This window comes from Pinus tabuliformis, chromosome 2_2, assembly GCF_031772625.1.
Source record: "Pinus tabuliformis cultivar Carrire ecotype Pingquan chromosome 2_2, CPIR1, whole genome shotgun sequence".
Taxonomy (NCBI): Eukaryota; Viridiplantae; Streptophyta; class Pinopsida; order Pinales; family Pinaceae; genus Pinus; species Pinus tabuliformis.
The window spans coordinates 1,194,840,207-1,194,858,198 of NC_142300.1; positions in this window are offsets into that span (position 1 = coordinate 1,194,840,207).

Consider the following 17,992-nt stretch of genomic DNA (forward strand, 5'->3'; position numbering starts at 1 on the left):
GTCGTGTTCAAGAATGGTTGACGACTTTAAAAAAAAAAAACAAAGTGTAACAAACAGGTTCATTTTTCTCTCTTTTCCCCCACCATTTCTGGTAAGTACCTCTTTATTTTTGACAAACTTGAGGAGGATAACATTTGCTTGTTTATAAGCTCATCCTTCGGATGAGTCCAACTTAGTTTAAAATTCGAACCCTAAGAAGGAGTGGTTCGTTCCTGTTTAAAATTGAACAAGTCCTTTACTGTTAAATTTTAACGAGTCTAGTATAGGAAAAACTCGGTGTTTTTCAATTTTAGGGAGTTAGAAGAAAAACTTAAGAAAACTCTATGGGGGTACTTTTTCGTAAATTAATCCCTCAGGTCCAAAAAAGGATAAAATAATACAGAAGGGATGACATTTCTGTTGGAAATACTGAGAGGGGGGGTGAATCAGTATTTCTTTTTCCCACTATTGTTTTACCAGTTAAAACATATATATTCAGAACACAAGATGAACAACGAGAATAAATGCTTTTATTAATATAAACTATGCAGTAAAATAGATACAATATATAGATTGTCACAAACAGTTGCCAAGCTCCAACTTGGACTTTGGTGAGGCTCCAACCTCCAGAGCACCAACTCTGTTTTGCCAAGACACCAATCTTGGACTTAGGAGCACCAACTCCCAAGGACTTCAATCCTGTTCAGTTCTGAGGCTTCAACCCCAAGGACTCCAATCCTTCTTGCTTCTGAGGCACCGACCCCAAGGACTCCAATCCTGCTTACTTCTGAGGCACCAACCCCAAGGACTCCTATCCTTCTTGCTTTTGAGGCACCAGCCCCAAGGACTCCAATCCTGCTTACTTCTTCTCTCAGAACTCTTTTCTGCTGAGTTTTGTCTATTTACAGCTTCACTGTAGTCTCCAAACTACAGTATCAATGACAACCAGTCTTCTCTTGAAGTAGTCTTCCCAATTCTTCATACTGCCCACACAGAGTGTCCAGTACCCTTCATGACTTCTGATAATGTCTTCACGCAGCTTCAGTCAGTGTACTATTAGCTGAACTAAGCTCTGCATAAAGAACAACTTCTTGTTCAAGCTTATGATCTCAGCTGGCTGCTTCTCCCCTTCGACTATCTGCTGTCTTGTTAGCCCTGCTGCCCTCTTTCTGTTCTGCTGCATCCTCTCGCTGCCTCTGTCTCCTCTAGCTTATTTTCCACAGCGTTCAACAGCCTTCAACAACATTCACTGCTGCTGCTTCTGCTATCTCACACTCTGGTTCTTCACAATACCAACAGCCTCAACAGTCCTCTGTTTTTTCTGCTTTTATGCATTCCCGTGCCTCTGTCCATTCATTTCCTCTTACTCGCTGGCTCTTTGGCTTCCTTTCTCCGCAGGCTCTTCGGCTTCCTCAACGCTCACTTATTCTCTCAGTTACCTCCTCGCTTGCTTGCTTCTTCGGCTTCCCGAACTTCAGTTTCCTCTGTCTATCCAAGCGTTCCAATATTCACAGGACACATACAAGAGGAAGAGAGGCCACATACACAAAGAATACTGATTACAAGTTAAACCTATAACAACGCTCCTTTTATCCATAATTGTTTGACATCCACAGGGCTTTACAATGTTTACGGAGGCTTTCATTCGGAGAGACTATACCATCAGGGCAAGCCCACATGTCACATTACCACCAGCATCATTGGCCCTTCAAACCATGCGTAAGGCAAATATGTAAATACACAGGAAATATGAGTGAAACAGTCGAAACTTATTAAAGAGCCGGACTTCAATTTTAATTCACCCGCATTTAAACTGTATTGGGTCCGCAGCATTCATCGCAATCGGCGCTCGCAACATATCGGCAGTCGCCAATGGCCGATGGCCGATGGACATGATAAGACATTAAGCCAAATCGCAATATAGCATCGGGTCCGCTCTTACAATCGCAATCGGCAGATTTTCATATAACATAGCCAATTCCCCGATACCCGGACGCGATATTATTTTAAATTGTTTTAATAACTCCGTCGGGTCCATACCTCTATCGCAATCGGCGCTTCTGGTCGGACAACCTTCCATGTAGCATTGCGATGGGCGGATGCGATAATAGATTCAACCATAACACAATCCCGCATCGGGTCCACGTACATATCGCAATCGGCTTTTTGTGGTTGACAGCCCCTTATACATCGCGATTACCGCGGATGCGATATAGCATTCAATCAAACTGTGATATGCCATCGGGTCCGCGTATATTATCGCAATCGGAGGCAGGGCCTTTACCGCTCCCGATACATGCTCCCGACGCGATGGACGCGATATTAAATTGCAACGTATTGCAATGGTCCCATGGGTCCGCGCATATTAACTTTGTTTATATGCTCCGCTGTTTTAACTTTGTTTTTATGCTTCTCCGCTTATGTTGCTCCAATAGCTGTTCATGTATATATATATGGGTTTTTCCTCCGATAGCTCCCGATAGTATTATCTATGGATATATGGCTCCTGATAGCTCCCGATAGCTGTGTTTGCTTCCTCTATGGCTCCGCTAGCTGTGTTTGTTGCGTCCCATGGCTCTGTTTGTTCCTCTATTTGGCGCATATATATATATATATATCTATATATATATATATATATATATATATAGATATATATATATATAGATATATATATATATATATATATATATATATATATATATATATATATATATATATATATATATATATATATATATGGCTCCTCTGTTTTCTCCTCTTGGCTCGTCTGCTCCTCTTGGTGGCTCTGTCTCCTCCTCGATAACTCTGTGTGCTCCTCTTCTTTGGCTCTGTTCTACTCGCTTAGTTTGCTCCTGTAGTTCCGCTAATTCTGTTTCCGCATATATATATATATATATGGCTCGTCCTGTAGCTCCTCTTGCAGCTCCTCTAACTCTGTTCGCATATATATATATATATATATATATATATATATATATATATATATATATATATATATATATGTGTGTGGCTCCTCTTGTAGCTCTGTCTGCTCCTCTTGTCTCCATCTGCTCCTCTGGCTTGGTAGTGTCTTCCAAAGACCTCCTTGCATATATGAATGCCTCTCTTGCTACAATATCCTATTATGTGCTTTCATATGCCTCCTTAGGTAGCTTCTCTTTTCTTATGGCTTGGCTATCCTGATGGCCTTGCTCCTGTCTCTTCATGAATCTGCTCTGCATCCCCTTGGCTTCATGTCATCCTTTAGTATCCAGAATATTGCCATTTGACATCAATGACAACCTAGGTCAACAATATCCCCCTTTGTTATTGATGGCAATATTCTTCTTCTCTCCCCCTTTGACATCAATGGCAAAGGAGTGCTTTGGGACTCCCCCTATCAAACTGCTTTTGTTCTTCATGAATGGTAGATCTTCATGGGTCTGTGACTCCCCTTGTCATAGTGCTCTTCTTATTTTACTCAAGATAGAAGGATTGATGTTTTATCATCAATTTGCACATTATTCCCTCTTCATGTCTCTGAACTGCTTTATCATGGCTTCAACAATGCTTAAGGATGCTCTACTTTAATGCTTTCATTTAGATTGCAAAATGGCCATACACCAAGTGTCCAAGTCCAAGCTTTTGTGCTTCAATCCATATCGCTATCTCCACAGGTAACATTGAGAGACCTTCATAGTCTAAATCAAGAGAGACTGCCGCTGAGATTGTCTTTCATGCTGTCTTTCTTCAGATCTGAGTTTATTTGTGTCTCTATGCTTCTTCTTAACTCACTGCCATCCTTTCCTTGTGCTTTTGTACATATCTCAGCTAGTTATTTCCTCTTAGCAGATTTAGATATCCAAGCTGTGACTGTCTTTTAAATACAATTGCTGATCTACATCTTTATGCAATGCTTTAGTTTTGTTATATGTTGCTAACTGCTCTTACTTCAAATTCCATTCCAGATATATCTGCTTGTTTGAAGACTACCTCTATCAGCATCCAGAATTTCTCTGTTCTCACATTAAATTCCCGAGTCAATACATTCAACATTTGTAATATCAGCACCATAATTATTTGCCCTATAACAAAATCATGTTCTTCAATGGAGTATTCCTAAGAAATGATCTTTATCAAGGAATGACTGTTACTATAGTTCAGCAAGGATTTCATAAGGACCCTTTCACTAATAGCTTCAGCAATAATGATCAAGAATCACAGGCTCCCCCTAACTGAATGCATCATCTCTTTTGGCAGAGTCTTCTCATAAAATGCTTAGATTGTCAAAATGTAGGCCAATAACATATGCTGTTGGCTGGAGAACTCAAGGGACTTTCGGACTGTATTTCCTTTCTTCTCCATACTTGTGTAACTTTCTTCTTTTGCATGGTTCTAGCTTGTGTAAGAGCCCATGTTAAGTTACAATCACATGCCATATGACCAATGTTATGACACTTGAAGCATTCTACATTGTTCATGAATAAGAATTCATGATTTCTTCCTGCAAAATTGTTTCTTGGAGGTTGTCGGAGACTATAACATCTATCTTTATGATATGCTTTACAGTCTTTTGCCATGTGACCAAAGTTTGAGCAAGAATAACAATAACCAAAAAATGAACTTTGGTACCTGGGAGATGGAGGTTTCCTTGATATACTTCTGAAGCCTTTCTGCCTTGAGATCCTTTGCTGATAACCATTGCCTCTCGCCTCTTTGACATCATCTACCTTTCTTTTTGGAGCTGGGTTTCTTCTTGGAGCAGGATTTCTTCTATTGTAGCCTTGATTTTTCTCCTTGCCTTTGCTGGGACTGGGAGCATCACCATTTCTTTCTGCCTTCTTCACATCTCTTTTGTTTAAAGCATTTTCATTCTTGTTTGAGGGTTCACCTGCATACCCGAGACCTGATTTATCAGATGGACATCTGTGATAGCTGAGCATGTCATCCAAGGCTTGAGAGCTCTTCAAGATTTTGTTCATCCCTTCAACCTTTTTCCTGAGGAGGACAATCTCTTCTTCCAATCTTTCACACTCACTATTCTTCTTTGCTAGTTGTGCCTCAGTTTCTTCCTTGCTACGAGTAGCTTCAGCTATTGCTATTTTAAGGGAGATGATATTTGACTTCATTTTGAAGATTTCTTCATTCTTTGCTTGACTGCTCTCCATTTCCTTCTCAGCTCCTTGTGCCTGTTTCCTGGCTTCTTGTAATTGAGACTTAAGGGAGGAGACCTCTACCTTGTACTGACCAATCTCTTCTTCAAGTTTGTTCAAGCTCTTGTGCCTTTGTTCAAGTTGGCTTGACAAGATATCTTCTTGCTTCTTTGCTTTATCCAATTGATTTGTCATGGATATGACTTCTTCATGATGCTTCCTTTTGCTTTGATGAAATTCCTTCTTAAGCTTGGCAAGCTCTTCATCCTTTTCTTGTACTTGAAGCTTGATGAGGCCGACTTTCTTTCTTGTTTGATCTTGGTCACCAACTAGAGCTATCTTCTTAAGTGCCTCATTTTCCTTTTTCAAATTGTTAATCTCTTCCATGGCAGTCATAAGTTGAGCGAGGAGTTCTTCTACAAAGTCTTTTTCATTCTCTTCATCTTCTAGGTCTGCTTCAGGCTTGATGTCATCATTCTCATTTTCAACTTCTATGATGGGTTATGGATTTCTTTCTAGATTTCCATCATCTTCTTGACTGATGGTCAATGCTCCTTTTGAGTGAAGATCATGAAGTTTGTCCCATATGCCCTTTGCTGATGAACCTTTTCCTAGATTGTTCTTTACAGAATTAGGGAGCCCATTCAAGATTGCCTTTACTGATTTTGCATTGTACTCCTTGGATTCTCTATCCATCCTGCTATCAGCAATCACTGATTTCCAGACTTCAATGCCTTGAGTCTGTAAGAAATTCCTCATTCTTGCTTCCCATATATTAAAGTTCCCATTGAGCCTTGGAGCCTCATCAAATTGATTGTCTCCTATTTTAGTAGTAGAGGGAGACACATCCTTAGGAGGATTGGAGACTTTCTTCCTTGACCTCGCCATTTGTGTTCTAAATGTCGACCTTTAAGCTGTTAAGCTTTGAATGAAGGTACTGGCTTTGATACCAATTGTTGGAAATACTGAGAGGGGGGGTGAATCAGTATTTCTTTTTCCCACTATTGTTTTACCAGTTAAAACATATATATTCAGAACACAAGATGAACAGCAAGAATAAATGCTTTTATTAATATAAACTATGTAGTAAAATAGATACAATATATAGATTATCACAAACAGTTGCCAAGCTCCAACTTGGACTTTGGTGAGGCTCCAACCTCCAGAGCACCAACTCTGTTTTGCCAAGACACCAATCTTGGACTTAGGAGCACCAACTCCCAAGGACTTCAATCCTGTTCAGTTCTGTGGCTTCAACCCCAAGGACTCCAATCCTTCTTGCTTTTGAGGCACCGACCCCAAGGACTCCAATCCTGCTTACTTCTGAGGCACCAACCCCAAGGACTCCTATCCTTCTTACTTTTGAGGCACCAGCCCCAAGGACTCCAATCCTGCTTACTTCTTCTCTCAGAACTCTTTTCTGCTGAGTTCTGTCTATTTACAGCTTCACTGTAGTCTCCAAACTACAGTATCAATGACAACCAGTCTTCTCTTGAAGTAGTCTTCCCAATTCTTCATACTGCCCACACAGAGTGTCCAGTACCCTTCATGACTTCTGATAATGTCTTCACGCAGCTTTAGTCAGTCTACTGTTAGCTGAACTAAGCTCTGCATAAAGAACAACTTCTTGTTCAAGCTTATGATCTCAGCTGGCTGCTTCTCCCCTTCGACTATCTGCTGTCTTGTTAGCCCTGCTGCCCTCTTTCTGTTCTGCTGCATCCTCTCGCTGCCTCTGTCTCCTCTAGCTTATTTTCCACAGCGTTCAACAGCCTTCAACAACATTCACTGCTGCTGCTTCTGCTATCTCACACTCTGGTTCTTCGCAATACCAACAGCCTCAACAGTCCTCTGTTTTTGCTGCTTTTATGCATTCCCGTGCCTCTGTCCATTCATTTCCTCTTACTCGCTGGCTCTTTGGCTTCCTTTCTCCGCAGGCTCTTCGGCTTCCTCAACGCTCGCTTATTCTCTCAGTTACCTCCTCGCTTGCTTGCTTCTTCGGCTTCCCGAACTTCAGTTTCCTCTGTCTATCCAAGCGTTCCAATATTCACAGGACACATACAAGAGGAAGAGAGGCCACATACAAGAGGAAGAGAGGCCACATACATAGAGAATACTTATTACAAGTTAAACCTGTAACAACGCTCCTTTTATCCATAATTATTTGACATACACAGGGCTTTACAATGTTTACAGAGGCTTTCATTCGGAGAGACTATACCATCAGGGCGAGCCCACATGTCACATTACCACCGGCATCGTTGGCCCTTCAAACCACGCGTAAGGAAAATATGTAAATACACAGGAAATATGAGTGAAACAGTCGAAACTTATTAAAGAGCTGGACTTCAATTTTAATTCACCCGCATTTAAACTGTATCGGGTCCGCAGCATTCATCGCAATCGACGCTTGCAACATATCGGCAGTCGCCAATGGCCGATGGCTGATGGACGCGATAAGACATTAAGCCAAATCGCAATATAGCATCGGGTCCGCTCTTACAATCGCAATCGGCAGATTTGCATATAACATAGCCAATTCCCCGATACCCGGACGCGATATTATTTTAAATTGTTTTAATAACTCCGTCGGGTCCATACCTCTATCGTAATCGGTGCTTCTGGTCGGACAACCTTCCATGTAGCATTGCGATGGGTGGATGTGATAATAGATTCAACCATAACACAATCCCGCATCGGGTCCGCGTACATATCGCAATTGGTTTTTTGTGGTTGACAGCCCCTTATACATCACGATTACCACGGATTCGATATAGCATTCAATCAAACTGTGATATGCCATCAGGTCCGCGTATATTATTGCAATCGGAGGCATGGCCTTTACCGCTCCCGATACATGCTCCCGACGCGACGGATGCGATATTAAATTGCAACGTATTGCAATGGTCCCATGGGTCCGCGCATATTAACTTTGTTTATATGCTCCGCTGTTTTAACTTTGTTTTTATGCTTCTCCACTTATGTTGCTCCAATAGCTGTTCATGTATATATATATGGGTTTTTCCTTCGATAGCTCCCGATAGTATTATCTGTGGATATATGGCTCCTGATAGCTCCCGATAGCTGTGTTTGCTTCCTCTATGGCTCCGCCAGCTGTGTTTGTTGCGTCCCATGGCTCTGTTTGTTCCTCTATTTGGCGCATATATATATATATATATATATATATATATATATATATATATATATATATATATATATATGGCTCCTCCGTTTTCTCCTCTTGGCTCCGTCTGCTCCTCTTGGTGGCTCTGTCTCCTCCTCGATAACTCTGTGTGCTCCTCTTCTTTGGCTCTGTTCTACTCGCTTAGTTTGCTCCTGTAGTTCCGCTAATTCTGTTTCCGCATATATATATATATATATATATATATATATATATATATATATATATATATGGCTCGTCCTGTAGCTCCTCTTGCAGCTCCTCTAACTCTGTTCGCATATATATATTATATATATATGTGTGTGTGGCTCCTCTTGTAGCTCTGTCTGCTCCTCTTGTCTCCATCTGCTCCTCTGGCTTGGTAGTGTCTTCCAAAGACCTCCTTGCATATATGAATGCCTTTCTTGCTCCAATATCCTGTTATGTGCTTTCATATGCCTCCTTAGGTAGCTCCTCTTTGCTTATGGCTTGGCTATCCTGATGGCCTTGCTCCTGTCTCTTCATGAATCTGCTCTGCATCCCCTTGGCTTCATGTCATCCTTTAGTATCCAGAATATTGCCATTTGACATCAATGACAACCTAGGTCAACAATTTCCAATACTTTAACGAGCTGGAAAAGACAAGCGCTCAAAAATCTTTTCATATTTAACGAGTCTGAAAAGGGTTTAAAGAGGACTCTATTGATCGTAATTAGTCAACGTATACCTTTTCGTAAATAGTCCATTTCAGTCTGTAAAAGGGGTAAACTTATACTGAATGGACAATTATTCATTTATTTTAATGAGTTCGAACAATCAAGTGCTCGATAATATTTTCAATTTTCGAGAGTCTGAAAAGAGCTTAAAGAGGACTCCAATGTTTCGCTTTTTCGTAAATTTTTGAAAGAGTCCGAAAAAGTGATAAAAGTATGCTCTTTGTTGAAAAATGATCAATTTTCCTGAAAAATCCAATATTCTGCACAAAAACTCAAAACATTACACATACTTGTTTAAGATAAATAAAAATGTTTTAAAAATTTACCTTTTTAAAGTGAAAAATAAATAAATTAAAAATTCATTTATTCGAAAAAACTTATAAAAAGGGCTTTTCTAACTTCATTTTTACCATTTGAGTTCAAAGTGAGAAGTGAGAGCTTTTGGGTAAAAAAGTTCCTGTGAAGATTCTGGAAAATCCGTCCATTGGAATCAAAAACCGTCAGCTCCAGGTAATCCACGTCCTCCTTAACTTGCATTTCATCCATTTACATTTCGTTTTTAGGCTTTAAATTTGATTTTTAAAGGAAAATTAGGTTTAAAAAATCGCTCGCGGGGGTCCGCAGGTGCAACACACGGGCCCTGCGGACCCCAACTTTTTTCTATAAAGAAAAAGGTCATGGGTCCACACCTATTGCTCACAACCCATGCGGACCTACGCACTGTTTGTAAGCAGCGGGTGCGGACCTCGCGGAATGAATTTTAAAACTTAAATTTCTCCAAATTTTCCCAAATTTTTTCGAACAAGATTGTTCTAATATGTCTTTTTATGCATTGTAGGACATTCATAATGCTTATTTGGCAAGAATGCGAGCACGAGGATGTAGACTATGCTGCAATGAATTATATGCCCACATTGGAGGCATTGAGAGCATGTGGATTGTATAAGTTCTGGGCCATACAGGGCATGAGGGCCCAAGTAGACCTCTTGACATGGCTGGTAGACAGATGGAACACACAGGACTAGTGCTTTGTGATTGGTGGCCACCGGCTCGAAATCGAGCTGGAGGACATATACTTTTTGACTGGTTTGTCCAAGAGGGGCGAACAATTATCTCTTTTCAGGACTAGGCTAGGTGGCCAGTCTGTCGCTAGTCTTCGATTGGAGTTTTGTGATGATCAAGCAGACCCCAAGGATAAACGGATTGATATTAAAACTATCAGCCGTCCTGAGCTTAAAGTTATTGCATTCACTGTTACCAGACTATGCGGGAGTGCAGCATTGCATGTGGCTACTAGATCCTAGATGCAGATGGCTGTAGACTGTTTTCGAGGCACCATATACAACTAGTGCGAGGCTGTGTTGGCAAATGTGAAAGGCCAACTAACCAGAGCAAAGAATGGAAACCTGAAAAACTTTGGATATGGATTTATCGTAGTCACCTTTGCTCTAGAGAGGATCCCCATGTTAGCCCCGCAACATATTCCTGTTGATGCTGGTCTTCCTCGAGAGCCTAGAATGGTTCGTTGGGTTGCTTTGATGGCCCATCACTCTGAGGGCACAGAGGTTGTTCGATTTCTGCCTGAATATTTTCGTTGGTTGAACAACCAAATTTTTGTGATTCAAGATTTTCCATATGCCGGGATGGATTACCGCGGCGACCCAGACATGATTCTTCCACCAGGAGAGCAATGGGATGATTCAGGTAAAAACCATTTTCAACACTTTCTAAGTTTTATTTTTTTTATATTTTAAATCGTCCAAAACTGACAATCAAAAGTTTAAATGCAGATGTGGGTCCACGACGACCAGCTGCTCTCCAGCCTTACGAGAGGAGACACCCAGTTGCAGTAGCACCAGCCCCACAGGGCCAATCAGCAGAGATCCTAACCGACTTGGAGCATCATCTAGAGCACTTGACACTAGATATTCCAGAGACTGATATAGATGATATTCCACTTAGGTTATAGAGATATGTGATTGGGGTCCCAGGACCTTTTAGGAGGTTCCTATGTAGGGTGGCCCGAGCAGTAGTTTCTTATTGTGATCATCACCAGGGATAGGATGATCGATTTTGTAGACTCACGACATTTTTGTCTTTTTGTATTATCATTTTTGCCGATCATAAGGTGTTTTTCAACCTATGATTGAAGACGATGTATATTTTGAAACACACTTATATGCTATGATATATCATTATTATCGGCTATCTCGTGTAACATGTTATCGAATGTTATTAAATTTACTATTTTGATTATTGCAAATGTCTATTTATCATACTAGAAGCAACTGCATCTGCTAATGTATTTAAATGTCTTGGAATATGCTGATATTCAATGTAATCAAATTCACGTTCCAAGAGACGAAATTTCAAAAATAACCTTAATAACACTGGATTTCTAATGGCATAAACCCTGTTAAGCTGTAATACAACGAGTTCAGAATCCAACCTAACAATCAAACTTCGAATCCCAAATGAGATGGATTCAGATAATAACTCAATCACTGCACTATACTCTACAATGTTTTTCGTTGTTTGACCGAGGCTTATCCCATGCATAGATACTAACTCATCAAAGGGTGAATAGATAACCCAGGCTGCGGAAGAAATGTTCCGTGTACTACGACAAGCACCATCAGCAAAACCAATGTATGTTTGAAGAGACGTCGACATCTGCAATATCAAGAGTAAAATCAAGATAAGCAGGAATAATGATAAGAGCACTCTCTAAACTAGGCACACTTTTCTAATCTAAAACACACCTGTTGCAAAGAAACTAATCTAACAAAAAATCTTCACACAGAATTTAAGCATAATATCTCTTCAGATAAAGTTCATTTCTGGGTTTATTTAAAGAGACACCGTCAAAATCTATCAATTCATAAGCCCCTTTTGTTAGCTTTCACTTAACAATGTAAGGACCATGCCACATAGGTACAAATTTTCCAGCCCCTAGCTTATCATTCGCTTGATCATATACTAAAACTAGGTCTCCTTCTGAAAAATTATGAGGTGTAACATTTCTGTCGTACTAAGCTTTCATTCATTTCACATGAGTCTCATTTGCTATTGGAGCAGTCCATCGATTCTCATCTAGCTGAGCTAAGTACAAAAAACATTTCTCTTCTTCAGAAGTAGCTAGGAGTAATTCTATGGCTAATTGTAATGACGAAATTTTACATTCAATAGGTAACACTGCTTCCAAACCATAGACCACTTGAAAAGGAGTGAAACCAGTTGATGTTTTCACTGAGGTTTGATATGCCCAAAGTGCTGAAAATAGCATGGTATGCTAATTTGACTTATGAATACCAATGATTCGCTTGATCATAGTGACTAAAACTTTATTGATAACTTCAAACAGACCATTAGCCTGCGGGTAATACGGAGTAGAACTATCGTGGTGCAGGCCAAGTTGATCTGTCAGTTCAGTCATCATGATATTTCGAAAGTGACTTCCATGATTAGTAATAATAGCTTGAAGAACACCAAATCTAGCAATTATATGATTGAATATGAAAGTTGCAGCAGTCTTGCCGTCTACTGAAAATGTAGGCATTGCCTCGGCCCACTTAGTAAAATAATCTACCACTAGGATAATATACGCATGCCCCCCAGCCGAGTGAGGGTTTTATGTAATAAAGTCAATACCCCACTTTGCGAAAGGAATGACAACAATTATAGGGTGAAGAGGAGCGGGGGGAGCACGCATTTTACGATCAAAGATTTGACAATTGTGGCATTTCTGGATTTCATAGATACAATCTTTGAATAAGGATGGCTAGAAATAACCAGCGCGCAATATCTTTTGGGCTGTGGCATACCCATACATATGACCGCCACATGCTCCAGAATGACAATCATTCAGAACCCTTTTAGCTTCTTCATGAGTTAAACAACGTTAGAAAATAGAATCCGCTCCACGACGATAAAGTGTATCACCAATAACATTGTATTGTTGGGATTGGAAACGTATTTTCCATCGCTGAGATTGTGAGATTTCAGGCCGAAAAGATTGAGTTTGGAGATAAACAATAATATATCCATACCAAGGATCAAGAGTACTGATAAGAAACAAGGATTCATCCGCAATGGGCTGTTCCGCCACAGTTTCAGTATCAGTACACGGGAAATCACACATCAGTTCCGCAAAAACCAAAGATTTCTTTGCCTTGGATTTTTCAAATTCCAAGTCAAATTCCTACAGGATAACTATCCATTTGGAATATTGATCCGAATCGGATCCATGAACGACTGTCATAGAACCATGACTATATCGGGACGAAACAAATCCTTGAAGAATCGAAAACAGCAAATCGAAAACACCCTGAACCAGTGGCCATGGCAGCTGGCGCGGAACAACGAGGACCTCGGTCAAAGCGCGTTGACTGAGGCCCATGGAGACTGTGCAGGAGGTCAAAATAGGCCTTAGGAGCCCTAGATCGGGAAAAGGAGCTGATTTTCGATGCGCATTAGCACTAACGCGCATCGCTGGGCAAACAAGGCCGAAAAGGAGGAGCCTTAAGCACTCGATCACGTTGGGAGCTAGAGGACCGTGGGTGGAAAAATGAAAAGCGCCATTGTACGAAGGTGGGACCCACAACCTGGAAACTGGCGGTTTGATCGGGGCGCCCTTGAACGGTAAGCGATTTTGGAGAAAACGGAGCGAGCACCCTCAACGATTGATGCGTGGCAGCGGAGGTGAGAGAAAAACCGTCGCGATCGCAAGTTATCGATCGAGCAAGTCAACCGCACTCAGCGTGCGAATGACGTTGGATCTGGAGGAGCCCAGATCGGACGACTGAGATTGCGTCCGATAGATAGAGCGGAATTAACAGGGGATTAAGCCGCGATTTAAGAGGATTTGGAATCCGTTGACCGCCACAGTAGAGAAAGCAACGAATTGACGAGCGGGCTGGTGCAGTTCCGATGGGGACGCGTGGTTGCTTCTCGAGCATTCATGCTGACGCCGAACAGGGAATTCCAAGCACACAGGCGGCAGGCAAATTGACGTAGGCGGGAGAGGAACCGAACAGACATGGAGGTTGAATGGCTAAAGCCATGAACAGAGACAGTTGAACGGGCACCAAGAGGGAGAGCGAAGAGTCCAAGAGACCAAGAGAGACAGTGAACAATGAACCCTGAGAGGAGGACTGAGCACAGAGAGCAGTAAAGCCAAGCAGAGGAGACAGAGGGCCGATCTGACCACAGGCAGCATCGAGCACCAGAGAGCTTGAGGAATCAAGCCTTCCCATAGAGGAATCTGTCCGGATTGAGCATCACAGTTGGCTCTTTCCACTGTAGACCGAGGGTCACAGAGCTGGTAGGAAGAAAAAGAGTCTGTGTACTCCAAGTGGCTTGGGGAATCCAAGAACCACCCTGCCAAGCAAAATCTGCTTTAGGAGAACTCATATTGAGTCCCTGTATTGTAATTTCTCTACTCAAAGACATAATAAAACAAGGCCACCACTGAAGCTGGACCAGAGACGTAGCCCTGGAGAATAGGGTGAACTCCTTATTAAAAAGTGTTTGTGTCTTTGTGTTGCTTACTGTATTTCTCTGCTGTCTTTCTATTTATTTTCTGTGTATTGGCAATCTGATCGATCCGTTGTTTCAATAACACAGAACACACACCAGCACATGGGTCTGTAATACCTTTTTGTTTAATAAATCTTCACTGAGGTCACTCATAGGGTGATTATCAGATCAAGTGGTATCAGAGCTCTAGGCTGTAAGGTTGGACAAGCTTGTGTTGGTTTAGCTGTGAATGATCACTAGATCAAAGCTCAAATTAGGAGAAGGAGAGTTGGTGGAAACTAATCCTAAAATTGTGAGAGTCTATTCTCGAAAGACAATGTCAAAAGAAGGTTCTATAGGGCCAAACCCTCAATTCATAGAAAGTTTCCTAGCTATAAAGTCCATGGTGGAAGAAATGTATAGGGACTTTAGAAAGCATAAGGGTGAAGATTCATCAGGCTCTAAGCAAGATAAAGAAGAAGATGAGTCTCATTCCCATGACCACTCCAAAGGAAAGGGGAAAGAGGAAAACTTCCCTATACCTCCTAGTAGCCCTGTGCATAATAAGAAAGCATCTTTGATTAAGTTAGATGTTAAATTTGATTTGCCTATATACGATGGAGAGTTGAATGCTGAAAAGTTGGACAATTGGATAAGACAAATTGATGTGTATTGCAGAGTACAAAATATAGACTCAGACAAGAGCAAGATTCAGCTGGCAAGCCTTCGCCTAGGAGGCACTACCTTGGTTTGGTGGGAAGGCAGAACCCAAGCTGATATGAGGAAGCAAGGTAAGACCATCTCTGTATGGAGTGACTTTGTTACTGCAATCAAAAAGCAATTCTATCCATTGGCCTACATGCAACAAGCCATGATGAGTTGGCAAACTCTTCGGCAGTTGAAAGGGCAAAGTGTACAAGGGTATACTCAAGAGTTCCGAAGAGAGCATTGATGTTGGGTATCTCATTAGACTCACCAGAAACTCTTTTGAAGTACATTGGGGGTCTACACAGCTACATGAGGCATACCATCCTCATGTTTAATCCCACTAGTATAGATGAGGTATCTGTACAAGCTACTCATCTAGAAGCTAGAGGAAGGAATGGAAATCCAGAAGTTGGGGGACCATCCCAACCCACTCTAAGCAAGAGCAAGGAGAAAAGAAAGTAGAAGTGGAAAGAAAGGAAGGCTAAGACTGCACAGAAAGGCAAAGCCTCATGCACTCACTGTAAAAAGGAGGGGCATGATGATGAGCACTGTTGGATTCTGCATCCAGAGCTGAGACCTAAGAAGTTCGAGGGCAAGAAGAAGAAGACTGCTGTAGCTATTCAGAAAGATTTAGGGTCAGACTCGGGAGATGAAACAATCATTGCAACCACAGGTATAAAAGGTAAGAATTCTGAAGCATCTACTAGTAATTCTGCTCAATCTGTTATTGATGAAGAACATGAGAGAAAAAGGCGTGAGCTTTTCCATATTCGAGTTGTTTCCAAATATCAAAAGATTGATACTTTGTTTGATAGTGGCTCACAAGTAAATCTGATTTCTGAAGCAATTGTAAAGAAATTGGGATTAGCAACTACACCTCATAAGAAACCATACCCATTAGGATGGTTGAATGATAAAGCACAACTACAAGTGACGAGACAGTGCAGACTCAAGTTTTCTTTTAGGTCAGCATTTGTAGATTAGGTTGAGTTAGATGTAATTCCTTTGGATATATGTGGAATTGTTTTAGGAAGTCCTTACTTGTATGATAGAAAGGCTATTTTCTATAGAGCCGAGAACAAGTATCTACTTGTTAAAGATGGAATCAAATACTTTGTCAGAGCTCATAAGCTCAGGAATAATTATACTCTCATAAACTTAGGACATATGAAAAGAATGATAAATTCATGCAAACAATTCTTACTAATGGTTGTAAAGGAAAAGAAAACTGATAAAACCAATATTTGAGGGCTATAATTTTGATCAGCAAGCTAATATAGAAAAGATTGTTTCAGAGTATGATGTCTTGTTTCAAGAACCTCAAGGTCTTCCACCCAAAAAGGGAATAGTACATGATATTATTTTGCAGCAAGATGTTCCTTTGCCTAACATTGGGATGTACAGGTTATCTACTTTAGAGAATGCTGAAATCAAGAAGCAGGTGTAGGAGTTGCTTGAGAAAGGATTCATCAGGCCTAGCACATCACCATGTGGGTCACCAATCATTCTGGTGAGAAAGAAAGATGGCTCGTGGAGAATGTGCATTGACTACCGAGCATAGAATAAAATAACGATAAAAAATCATTATCCCCTTCCTTGCATAGATGATATTTTAGATCAATTGAAGGAAGCTGTTTATTTTACCAAGCTGGATTTGCACAATGGATACCATCAGGTCAGAGTTGCAGAGCAAGATGCATGGAAGACTGCTTTCAAAACAAAGCAGGGATTGTATGAATGGTTGGTTATGCCTTTTGGCTTGACCAATGCCCCTGCTACTTTCATGAGATTAATGAATGATGTACTCAGACCTTTTCTTGATGATTTTGTTATTATGTATCTGGATGTCATTCTGATTTTTAGTAAAACGTGGGAAGAACATTTAAAGCATGTTAAGCAGACATTAGATGTTTTGAAAAGAGAAAAACTTCATGTTAAACTCTCCAAATGTGAATTTGGCAAAACCTCTCTAAATTATTTGGGTAATATAGTAGGGGCAGGTGAATTGAAAATAGATCCCTCTAAAGTGGCAGTCATTGTAAACTGGCCTAAACCCAAGTCTACTATAGAAGTGAGAAGCTTCTTAGGAGCAGCACAGTATTGGAGGAAGTTCATTTCAAATTTTTCCTCAATTGCAGCTCCCTTACATGCTTTGACAGGATTGAACAAGGTGTTTCAGTGGGGAGGTAAACAGCAGAAAGCCTTCGACACCTTGAAAGAAAAAATTGGTACAACACCCATACTAGCACTGCCAGATCTACAAACACTACAACAAAAACAGCAATTTGCGCCAGATTTAGCGCCAGATTTTAGTGCATTTTTTTTGTAATTGTGATGAGCAACCTGGCGCTAAATCTGGCTCTATTGTACAATTTTTAAAGCGTCCTTTTTTGCACCTGATTTTGCATCCTTTTTCACGCTAGATTTTGCATCATTTTTTACACCAAACTATGCATCATTTTTTGCGTCAAATTTTGAACCAAGATTTGCATCTTATTTTATGACAGGTTTTGCTTCTAGTTTTGTGTCATTTTTTGCATCTATTTTTCATTCTCTTTTGCTTCCTATTTTGTGTCATTCTTTGCTTCCATTTTTGCACCATCATTTGCATCAAGTTTACACTGTATTTTGAATCCAATTTAATGTCTTTTTATGCATCCATTTTGTGTCAGTTTTTGCATCTAGTCTTACGCCAGGTTTTGTATCTAGTCTTACACTAGTTTTTGCTTCTATTTTTGCACCAGCTTTGGTGCCTATCTTTGCACCATGTGTTGAATTTGATT